General features: G+C 39.2%; 1 long non-coding RNA gene across 3 annotated transcripts in view; it reads left to right on the forward strand.

Moving 5' to 3' along the window:
- The first annotated feature begins 135 nt into the window (after positions 1-135).
- Positions 136-12,019, forward strand: part of LOC128911471 (uncharacterized) — a 574,472-nt gene continuing 562,588 nt past the window's right edge. For 2 of the 3 annotated variants that reach the window (XR_008467089.1, XR_008467088.1), the window contains exon 1: positions 136-216. This is a non-coding gene — a long non-coding RNA (uncharacterized LOC128911471). The remainder of the gene's footprint in view (positions 217-12,019) is intronic. The other variant, XR_008467090.1, reaches the window with a different exon arrangement.

Below are 12,019 nucleotides of genomic sequence, written 5' to 3' on the forward strand. Positions count from 1 at the left end.
GCAGGACACTGCAGCGGTGCTGTGGTTAGGAGAGGAGAGTGCTCAGCAGTCACATGGTTGCTGACAACCTTTTTTCTTTTTTCTTTATTTTTTTTTTTTTTTTATTCCCCCACCTCCCTCAAGTCTTTAAGTCTTTGCCAGGTCTGAAGCCAGGTGCAATAGCTCGCTCTTCCACAAAATCCAAATCACTCTTCTCCCACGAAGTGCTAAATGCAGGTACGGTGGCTGAGTGCTGTATTTGGTTGATAGTTTACATTTAGCTTGAGGTTTAGATCTCTTGTGGCATCTAGGGAATGAAATGCGATGCTCTGTTATTTTACTGAACTGACTTAAAATGTATCCTTTTGGCCTCATGAAGACATATAAAGCTCAGTGTGTTTTATAAACTGGACACTATTTCTATTCAAATGGAATGAAAGCTCTAATATTTTAATCACAATTCAGAACAATATTTTTGTATTTTCTTGCTGTATTTTTTTTTTTTAACCGTAGATCTGTAAATATTGGTTTTGCTCTGAACAGGAAAGTTGTTATCCTGTATTAGAAGTATTGCAACCTCTCCTCTGCAAATACCACATGCTCTAAGAAGTTAAAAACAGTCGGAAATTAGGCTAAAAAGCAGGTGCCAAATAACCTAACTGTACTTTTCACAGTTATGAGTAATCTGCACTTCCTTTTCCTAACGCCTTGACTAAAAAGGCTTATTTAGTGTATGTGCTTCAAGCTGTAATGTAGTGCTTCATTTCCCTCATAATTTTTGAAGCTGGGAGCTAAAATAATGTTTTTCTGGGCCTTAGCACATTGCTTGATCTTGCAAAGTCTATTTCATGGTCTGCTAGATCCTAATGGAGATTGTTGGTAATGAGATAACATTTATTTATATAAAACTAAATTTACTGCCAACCGCCTAAAACCTACAAGCAATTGAAGTAACAGGTTGTTTGAAGTTTTCAGTTCATTTCATCAGTATCTAAGAAAATATATGGAGGGCACAATTTCAACGCCCTAAAAAAACCCCAAAATTCTATATGTTATTATAGACAAGACGTATCAAGACATATTGTCTTCTCAGACTTTTAAATGAGGCTGTATATTAATGTTTCTGCGGGAGCTGCATTTATGTTTGGAGCTTCTGCTTCCCAAAGCCATTAAAATCATTTGGCAATAAAAGTTACACTTCATTCACTAAAATCAGATCTTATGTGCATCCGTTAATGTAACCAACCTTAAAGCTTAACCGTACGCAAAAAGAAGGGGAACTTCTACAGATGCTCGACAGGCTTTGAGAATGACCTTGATATTAGCTGTGCTAATAGCATTTCTAACAGAGAATCTGCAGTCGGCTTTTTGCCTCGAGCCACACTGTAAATTATTGCTGCATTGCAGATTACAGTTTAATTGTTCAAGGGAAGCGGGGGAAAAATTACCATTCTGAATTCCCAAGCGGGAGCTACAGTACATCAGTGAAGGCCGAACAGAAAAGTCTAGTATGACAATATAGATGCTGTACAAACCAAAGAGAATCAAAAGATTTGTCTTCTCCCAACGAGCTCGTTGTGCTGTAGACACCATCTGTGCTTTAACTTGCAGGAGGTGTCCTGTCAGCGCATGGAGCTCTATTTGCAAGTGGCGGTGACGTGAGTGCCCCGTCGCTGTTTTGAGGATGTTTTGTTGAGGTGTTGCCAGTGTTTGGGTGGTGAGCGGTTTCTAAAATCAGATTTCCGATTTGGGGGGGGTCATCAAAATCACATTCCGTTTGCAAATATGAAACACGTTATAAACAACTATACATGCAGAAAGCTTTATATCAGCCCACGTATGCATTTACAATAGGGGGAAAAAGACTATTGTGAAAGATCTATCTGTTGTTCACAAGGTTAGTAATTGGATTATCTATTGATTTTAAGTTCAATCCTGTATCTATAGATCAGAGTGATAATGTAATGAGTTCAAAGGTTTCGTGAGTTCATGTTTGAAATAGTGAAGCCACGGCTTAATTTTGTAGGTCATATCAAATCTATGCCAATAATTCTTTAGGTGATGGCACGTTATTTGTGCACAAACAACTTTTAAAGGGGTAGAGGCTCTGGAAAATGTCTATTATCTCTGTTTTTAATTATACCTTCATATGCAGAGTGCTGGAGACACTGATGATTAAGACTTCAAGTGTAGTGGCCTCAGGCAAAAGGGAACATTGTACCTCACTGTCAGAAACCTCTCCAAGTTGTCTAAAATCACAACTTTTTCACTTATTTTCTTTTTTTAAGATTCAGGATTGCAGGGCTCTCCCAGGCGATGAAGCTGGCAGTCTTCACTGCCCAGGAAGGTTTACTGAGAGATTTCAGTTTTACAGTCAAAGCATATTAGATGCTTTAAAATATGTACGCTTCATTTTCATGTGAATTTATACAAAGCACAAGCAATATGGAAAATAATGTTTTTAAAAGGTTGCAAGAGAAAGTTTATAACAGTAAGATGATGGAGCAAAAAATGGCAAGCTTTACCAACGTTGTGGGAGGTGGGATTTTAGGTTTTGTAGTGGTCTGCTTTATCGTCTTCTCCTGTTCTTTGTAAACAGTGTTAGGTTGAAGTTATATGATGTTGGTTGGTTTTTTTTCCTGGAGAGTGCATTTGTTGCTTTTTTTTCTGTTTGGTCAGTTAAGCTAAAATAGAGAATTGAAGAGAAATTGTGCTTTTGTTTATACCAGTGTGAATCTGGAATAACTAATCTAGAATTTGGAATAACAAATTGCATTCATGTGCAGTTATTCTAGAACTAGATGGGCAGAAAAAGAGAAGCTAGCTATGGCATTCATTGATGAGCAGGATGGAGATGAGTCTTTAAAGAGGGAGATTTTAATTAATGTCCAAATACTTCTATTACATTCAGATTTATGTTTTAGGAAAAGATTTAAAATACAAGTTCAGGAAATAAGTTTAAGGGAAAAATTCTCTTTGCTTTTCACATATGCTGCTGGGGGAGAGAGCTTGTGCTCTTTCCCTGCCTTTCTAGCAGTGAGAGGCCCACATAAAACACAAGAAAGTTTCAGGAGAGCAGCTGATCCTGTGGGTTCAACTGTTCGCTGCTGCACCTTCACTCGGCATTCCTGCTGTTGTCCTCATTTAGGTACTGGCAAACCTGCAGTTCTTTGGTCGGCCAGTTCTGCAGCTGAATGGAAAACTCATGAGAAAAAAACCCATGCTTTTCAGCTCCTGGATTTCTGAATCGGCTCCAAGAACCAGTTCACTTGGCAGCTGCGTTCTGGTTTGCTCTCCACCGCCGGGGAAAAAGAGAGGAGGGGCTGGGTGGGACTGGGGTAGGATGCAGGTCCTGCGCTCCTGAGCCAGCCCCAGTGAGCACAGATGCTTGGCTAGGACTTATAATTAGGTCTGACCTGGCCAGTTGGTTTCATGGTATCTGTGATTGAGGAGATGCTAGTAATTCCTAAAATCAGTAGCAGCGCGTGCCTCTGTGCCCAGAACGGCTGTCTGCCTGTCCTGGGATGGCAGGGGGAAACAACGTGTGCTCGGCACCCTGCCTTTTCCCCAGAACGGCTTCTTCCACTGAGGATAAGATTTTACCCTGCATCAGGAAAAGCACAATTAAAGCTGCAAATCAGCTAAGTAGTTCACTTTTCTTGAATGTAGGTTAATGCCAGAGCAGCCTTATTTTGTGTTATGTTGTGGTTTTCTTCTAAATTTATAAAAGGATGAGAACTATCTGTTCTCCAGGCACTTCAATCAACCAAATTAAAGCACAGAAAATGGGTGAATAAACACTATAATCCGTGTAGAAAGAAAACAACTAGTAATCACAAAATACCTAATTCATTAGCTATGCAGAGCCAATGATTAACAATAATACCACTGCACCTGGGGCATGGTTGCCCTTCAGCACGTTTAAAACACAATACCAAAAAGCCTCGCAGCACGTCCTGGGGGTCAGACAACCGGGTATTTCACGTCAATAACGCAGGAGCACAGTAAAGGTGCTGAAGTAGCTGCTGCTTATTTATTCAGAGTAGGGTTGGCCTTAGGGCATTCGCTGATTTCAGCTGCCACGTTGCATTTGGGGGCCAGAGGCAGCCTCGCAGGCGGGCAGGTAGCAGATCTGACAGGGCTTAGGTCAAAAAATTGCACCTTGGAAAACTACAGGTCGCTCCTACGTGCTATGAATCGCTCATGGAATGTGTTCATGGTCACTTGCTCTACTTCAGACTTTACATAAATTCCCTCTGAGTTGCTGTCTTGTCCTGTTTCATTCTTAAGATGAACGTATGCCCTGTCTTGAGGCTTGTAGCAAGCTGGCCAAACACTGACTAAAGAAGATAACGTGGACAGAAGTTAATATGAACAAGAAGTTAATATGAAGAAGTGCTTACCAAAACCATGCATGACAGACTGAGCATATGGGATCATCATTAGAAGAAATACCATGTATACTGTCTAAGAGGTACAGAAGTGCCACCGATGTCATGAAATCATTTACCTTGTACCGTTTCCGAGTTGAAACCCAGCAGCACTATGACAGCCAAGGCTCTCATCCACACTTGTGGTTTTTGGAGCAATGAATGACATTTCAAATTTTGAGTTTGTTTTTCAGTAGAGCCACCATCACCATGACAGCCAGCTCCAAATACTGGCACACACCTATCGATATCTGTAGAGACTGTACAGACACAACTGGGTGTGCCTGAAGGCGAGTGTTGCGAGGCACTCCCTGCTCCACTGTCGGCCAATGCCCTGGGGTGGGTCAAGGGTACTACACACACATTAAATTATTGAATTTCCAACTTCAGCTGGATAAATTACTCTTTATTTTCTGTGGAAGCTCGCTATCTATTATTAAGTGATTCCTGTATTCAACATCTGGAGCACTGCTTTGCAGAAGCACTGCTTTACAGTAACAGGTAAACTAGCTCCTTTACAATCTATTACTATTCTTCATTTTCCCAGATGAAAGGTATTAAAAAAATGTAAATGATTAATAATTTCTCAGGATATATATGGATTTTTTTTTTAATTTTAAGCAAGTGACTTAAATATTTAGAGTGTAAAATTAATAGGTCAGATCATACTGAAATGTTAGACTAAGTTCTAGAAACAAAGAAGTTGCTGCATTGTTTAAAATGTTAAGTATATATTTTATATCTGAAAGGTGCTTCTCAAAGTAACAGAAGTTCATATTTTAATAGAAAGGGGAGAAAAAGAACTTTATCTGAAAAGATTATGTTCTAGGAACTGCACTGCTTTACTCTGACCATTATATCTTTTATTAAATACTGTGTAATTCAAGATGCTTTAAAAAATTTATGCAATTTTTAAATCGTTTAATCAGTTTAGGTTGATTTTTGAGCTCAGAGAAACACATCAGTGCTGAGAGGCAGATGGAATTACAGAGGTGTATTAGACTGGAGCTAGCATGTTAAAATATTAACAAGAATGAATTTAATCTACTGTGCATTGCTACGAACTGTTAGCTGGAGAGAAAGCTGTCACAAAGATGTGATGTAGTACAAGTGGTAGCTGGAATTGAGAATGCTACACAAAAATATATGCAAAGCAGAAGTGAAATGACAATTCTACAATGGTATCTATGCGTGTGAAACCCAAATTGAAGGTTATGGATGAAATTCAAAACAACAGATTCGGGACTGGTGTAATTATTGTGCTGAGCTATTATTGTAAAGTCTTCATTCAGCTGAGCCTTCCAGGGTACCACATACAATGAAGTTTAGGTGCTCTTACTTAATTTAAAGCCACATGCTCACATAGGTCGACTCCCCTTGGCAATGCTGCCAAGTCTTGTTGAATCTTAAAAGGGAGCAGCAGGCTTTAGGAAGGTGAGGTGCTAGCTGTGAGGGACTTCAGTGGACCTTGATGGATTTAGAGGGGTTTTTTTGAAGTCTAGAAGGAAAGCAGAGTGATCCCGTGTCTCATGATTCACGGGGATGTGAGCAGATGAGGTTCGCATGACTCCCAGCTGTGAAGAGAAATTTGAATGTGTGCATCTGAGGACAGCATCTAACCAAGATGCAGCTGGGCAAGATGTCCCTCCATCACTATGTGGATTCAGTGCTCCACTGGAAATCCCTAAGGTACCTAGCATGGACTTTGAAGCACTTGATAAATTGGGAACGTTTGGGCTTTTTATGATTCTTGTACTGTTAAACCATGCCAGACACTGGGTTAAACTCCATTCCATTCCACTGTCTCCACTACCACATTATGCATTTATATTTTATGATGATTAGATTTGTCAAGTGATTTTGAGGCCGTCCCACTCAGAAGACTCCACTTCTTTCTAGATACTCTGTAGCCCGCTATGTTTTAATGATATAATAAATTCCAATTTAGTACTCTTAGTACTGAAAAATTGCTATGGGCACGTGGCAAAAATGCTGACTCCGTGTAAAAACCCTTTGCAGGTTCTGATAAGTTTTAAAATTATTGACAAGTTAACTTTGTACCAGTCCATTTATGCTGAACAGGTATTATTTGTCTTTTGTAGCCAGAATAATGTTCCATAAAAGTGTAAGCCAGCCTGAATTTCAGAATTCCTGCTTTGGTTAACTTGAAAAATGCAACTGTATGAATCTAGGTTCAGATCCACACCCTTCTGCTTAATGACAATGACTTTGAGAGAAACTTCCAGCACTGTGTACGTCAAGGACCGTAAACAATGCCGCGAACAATGGGTACATTGGAAGAGGAAACTGTTATCTCATAATATCATGACAATAATTTTGACATAAAAGTCTGACGTAATTTTATAAGCAACTATCACTTGCCCCTCAAGTAATATGGGAAATGTCAGAACTAAATTTAAAGTGTTTTGAAGCAGAAACACCAAAATAGTGATGGAGGGGAAAAAAGATGTTTAGGGAAGGCTGGAAAAACACTTTGCAAAGATCACTGGTATATTTTGGTTTAAAAGTAACTTGCTCTTTTTGAGCACAAGGAGGAGTGGAGTTGTGACTAGTGTTTAAGTAAGATCTCAGTTTACCTTTGAAAATTGTGTAGCTGCAGCTGGCTGGGAATTGGCTCACTTTATGTGTCCATGTGTTTTCAAATGACAGATGGGAAAACAATTTGGACTATTCATTTTTAGGCCACTGAAATACTGACGCGTATGGCAGACAGTAATTTCTAGAGGCATTGTATTTTCCTTCACTACTAATTGACTTATTCTATAAAACTTGTACCTTGAACAACTGGTCCTGTCCTACTTCCCCTTGTCATATTTTCTTCCCTGCTATAATTTAGCTGTGTAGCCTGGCTGCAATAGTAGGGCTTCTATTTTTCTTCTATTTCGAGGAGAAGTGTGAATGTCCTCAAAACGTGACTGAGACTCCCATGCAGAAAAGCTAAGAGGTCTGGTTACCTCCATTTTGTTTGGAGGAAGAAGAAGTAGTCTTGGCAAATAAAATAAGTCTTCCTAAAGTAAGATCTTGGACAACAAGACACAGCGAGTTGCTAGACCTCGTGTTTGGCTACAGTAATGTAAGAGAACTCTACAGGGCAGAGGAAGTTCAGATACTGCTGCCTTTGGCTCCTCCTAATTGCTGAATTCCCTGGTGTTCATCAGAATTCACTAACAGTGAGAGGCTGCCAGTTTTGATAGAAATAACCAGAAACCTGAAGTGAAGGGTGAGAAGAGTGTAACGTGGAGTTGTTGTAATGACTACTGAAATCAGAATGAAGACTGAATGGCATTGATGCCTATATGGTAAGCACTAGTGGGTCAAAATCTGAGCACTACTGTACCCCAGAAAATTGCAGTTATATTTAGGTGAAAGAAAGAAAAAGCCTGAAACGTGCCTGTCAAGTCACATTTCTCTTACTTATGTTTACTCTTTCAGTGTTGTCTCTTCAGTTTTTCCTTTTCTGTATGTGTTTCTTTCTGAGCCTTGACAAGATAGGCAATATTGTTACATTGACGCATTAGCGTAGCATAAGAAATTTAGAAAATATTATGTGAAAATGGTTGTCAGCACAAATTTTCTGGTGTCCTTCTAGACTTTTAGTTAAAATATTAGGTACTGGAAGCTCCTTTCTAGCTCTTACCTCATAATTTAATCTACCAGTTTAGCCTCTGGGCCACAGCACCAGTATTCTGTAGCTGTCCCTTTTCTCATTTCCTTTGACTTCTCTTTCACATTTGGACTCTTTCATGAAAGAAAACTCATCAGCGCGTCTCTGCCCATAAGGGGTTGTCCCAGATTGTCCTGCACGTGTCTGTCTTTGGTGACACGTGTCAGTCTTTTGGTTGTGGCAATCCCTATTGTTTCAGCAATCTGGTTCTAAATAAAATACTTGGATAAAATTCTTGGAAATAAAAAGCAAAATGCTGATGCAACAGAGGATACAATATGGGGCTGCCAAATGAATAAGTGGCTTTGGTAAAAGTTCCTTCTTCATGCCACTGCCTGCTCATGTGCCCAGCTTAGTTTTAGGAAAAGACATCTATTCACAGTGGCTTTCAAGCACATATTTCAGTGCTTTACTGAGTCAGAGTTTCAGTGATCTGTTTTTTAAATTATACTAAATTATATAAATTACTCACAGATGGCTTTGGATCACAAGTCAGCTTTTTGAGATGTTAGCCTTGTAAAATAAACAAGACTAAACCCCAGAGGGAAGAAAACCCACATTCCTTTTCTAAATTTCAGGCACAGGATTCTACTGCAGCCAACCCTTCCTCTTCCAATAAAAAACCCTGTGGTGACTTCAAGTATGTATATATTTCGCTTTTCTCTAATATGATCTTGGTCATTTGGAGAACTTGGAATTCACACTCCTCATCTCATCGGAAAACTTTTATAGATATTACTTGTGGTGGAACGGCACAGGCCTGCAGGCCGGGAGACCCGAACACATCTCTTTTGCCTCGTAGGCGAAAGAAAATGTACTTTCACATCAGACTTTTTCTCTAGGATGGAAGTGGATTGAAATCAAAATGACATTCTTGGAGATTTCTTTCCTTGAACCAGGCTCTTGAGGCTATCTGTGCTTGTCTGAGTAATGAACCGTGAGTTGCACCGGAGTCATAAGCACAGCCCTAACTGTTTTACTGAAGAGGTTTGGGATTAATCACGTGCTTACAATTGAACAGGTGTTTATTTGCTTTGCAGTCTTGCCAATCAAGGACCATCCCATCCCAATACTTGTCTTTTATGCTAAAAAATGACTACAAAACAGTTCTACTTCTTTGGCTCTGACTTTCCCCAGTTAACCAAAATGAATACTTTAAAACCCTTATCAACATAATGAATCTCATTCTCATATAATGCAGGCTTTTATTAGAAAACTGTAGCCATACGTCTTTTCTTACTCAAGGCTGATGATTCTGCAAGTATAGACAAGATGAATGGGCGTCATTCTCTCTGGGATTCTGCGCATTCCTTATTTCTCACAGCTCCTTTACTTTTAGGATCGACATTCGTTTAATCAGAGCAGTCCTGCCAGTCATACGTAGTCATTCTTGGAGACATAACCTTGGCTAGTAATTAATTATGCTCTGAATTTGTTAACGAATTCAGGTTCAGGACATCTTAGTATATATTCCTCTCTTATATCACATACTGTGCCTATACCCTAGTCAAACATAAATGGTTGTCTTCAGTAGGCTGCCATTCATGGCATGCCTGAAAAGATGGCTGAATTCTTTGAGGCTGTGATCCTGTGAGGTTAGGATCACAATCAGCTCCTGGACTAATGGCAAATTATATCTGCTGGAACTGCTCAGCAGTTTATAACATCGATGCTTTCTGTGCTTTTTATCATCAAATCCTTATATATTGCATAAGGTAAATATTCTTCTCCTGCAACGTCATTTGCAACAGAGCACAGGGAGTGGAGTAGCACCTTTCTGGCTGTCTCAAGGCAGGAAGTCACACTTCCGTCCTTGTTCTCCCGTTATTTGGTGGAGGAATCCTCTGTGCTAACTGGGGCATTGGTGCAGAAGAAGTGGCACTAAAACTGTCCTCATTTTCTGCCCACCATCTAGTCAGGGAGCAAGCCGTCTGGCAGGAGCTGCTTTCCTTCTCACTGCAAGCAAACTGCAGCCTCCACAGGAGAGTTAATGCCTTTCTATTCTTCTGTGGGAGTTTATCTCGGTTTCCAACCTATGAATATAAACATTAGTTGGGAAAATGAAAGATTTTCTTATTGATAAGCCATGAAATTAAATTCTCCTTTGATCTTTGCTGGAAATCATCATATACACAGGTTTCTCTGTTCAGGGAAAACGGAGGATAAGCTGCATTAAACATCTAGCAAATAAAACAAAAGCCATGACCATTTTCCTAGGAAATAATGGTGTCACATTATGCTTTATCAGTATAATTTATCTATGCATTGTGTAGAAAATAAATCCTTTTAAAGGCTATTGTGAGGAATAATTAAATAGATGAAAAGTGCCACTATTAAAAGTAATCAACGGAGTTTTTCGTCAGTTGTGGCCAGATCCAAAACCTGTTGAAGTTAATGAAATGGCTTACAGTGATGTAAGCTGGCTTTCGTATTGCTCCATATAATCACGAGTAAGCTGCACGGAAGGCTGTTGTGGTGTTTTTCTCTACCATGTCGTATAGGAGGTAAAATATTCAGAAGTTAGAGCAAGAATCAAAGAAGCTTATAAACCAAGTCTCACTATCAGTTATGACTTAAAGCCAGATTTTGAATGCATTTAGATGCTTAAAGATCAGCTAGAAAAACCTGCTGGGCTTTTCAAAATCATGCAAGTGCTTTCCTGCATGATCAAAAGGACCGTGGGTCTGTGCGTTGAAAGCTGCCTGTACACTCAAAATCGGGCTCCTAGATAAGTGCCCATGGGATTTTAAAAAGGATACTTAGTCATTAAGTCACTGAGGTTCCTTTGCAAATGCTATCCAGAAAAAACCCTTCTCATTCTAGAATATCTTTCAGCTTATCTGTAACTGCAATATGCCAACTTCAGTCAAACTAAGACCCCTGTCTCAGCTGTGTGGTCAGCAATGATTCTGGAATATACGGCTATAAAGTAATATGACTTATAAATCATCCAACCCAGAAGTTCTTTGTTATATTTTGTTAAATGCGATTATTACGCTAAATGAATTATGTTTTAAGAAAAAGATAAACAAAATATTGTAAAAGGTCTTGGAAAAAGACTGCAAAAACGTGTTAACAAGAAAAATGTTAGTTTCATGATACAATAGAAAACTTGCTAGCTGATACTTGAAGCCGAATAAATTGTTTTTCTTTACAATAGTTTTGACTCGTGATACTGACGGTAACGGAAACATATCTACAAAGTCAGTGCAACTTGGAAGTTATGTAAATCCAAATTTTAACTTGTCTCAGAAAACATCCTGCGAAAAATCTGTATCAACTTTAAGAAGCAAGCAAAATAGATAATGTTGCTTGTACATCTGGGGTGGCATTTGAAGGTTTCTAGAAGTGCTCCATTGGCTGAGAGCAGAAGATTTGGCATCTGTGAAGCCAGAGTGTGTAATACAGTGCTACCATTTGCGGAAACTCTGTTTGTGTGTTATCAGATATTCCCAAAAGGCTCCTGGGTATAAAGTTTAAAGTTAAATAGGGAGTCAATGTAAAAGCAATTTAGTGTTTAAAACTGTGGAATGAGGAACAAAAGCTGTCAACAGGCCAAGATAAATGCAGCCCCCTTTTGGTAGTTGTTTTCAGGCATATTCTAGGACTTTTGTATACTGTCTTCAACCCATAATTTATGAGATGCAGTTTAATTGCCTTTATCTTCCATTGTGGACCTATGCAACTAAAAGACCTTTGCTTCCAGGCAGTGTGTAGAATTTGCTACAGTCAAATTAATGACTCAGGCAACATTAAAGACTCTATAGCATTAAAATGCTTTGTATATCAAGAACACTGTATTATTAGTCAGCACAGTTTGTATTTAAGCTTTCTGAAATTACTTTATTCTGAGGAGAAACTGTTTTACAATGGAAGCCTGATTTTTCAGTTGCCAGGCATACCTGTGTGTGCCTAGTAAACCTAG

The sequence above is a fragment of the Rissa tridactyla genome, chromosome 6 (genome assembly GCF_028500815.1).
Source record: "Rissa tridactyla isolate bRisTri1 chromosome 6, bRisTri1.patW.cur.20221130, whole genome shotgun sequence".
NCBI lineage: Eukaryota > Metazoa > Chordata > Aves > Charadriiformes > Laridae > Rissa > Rissa tridactyla.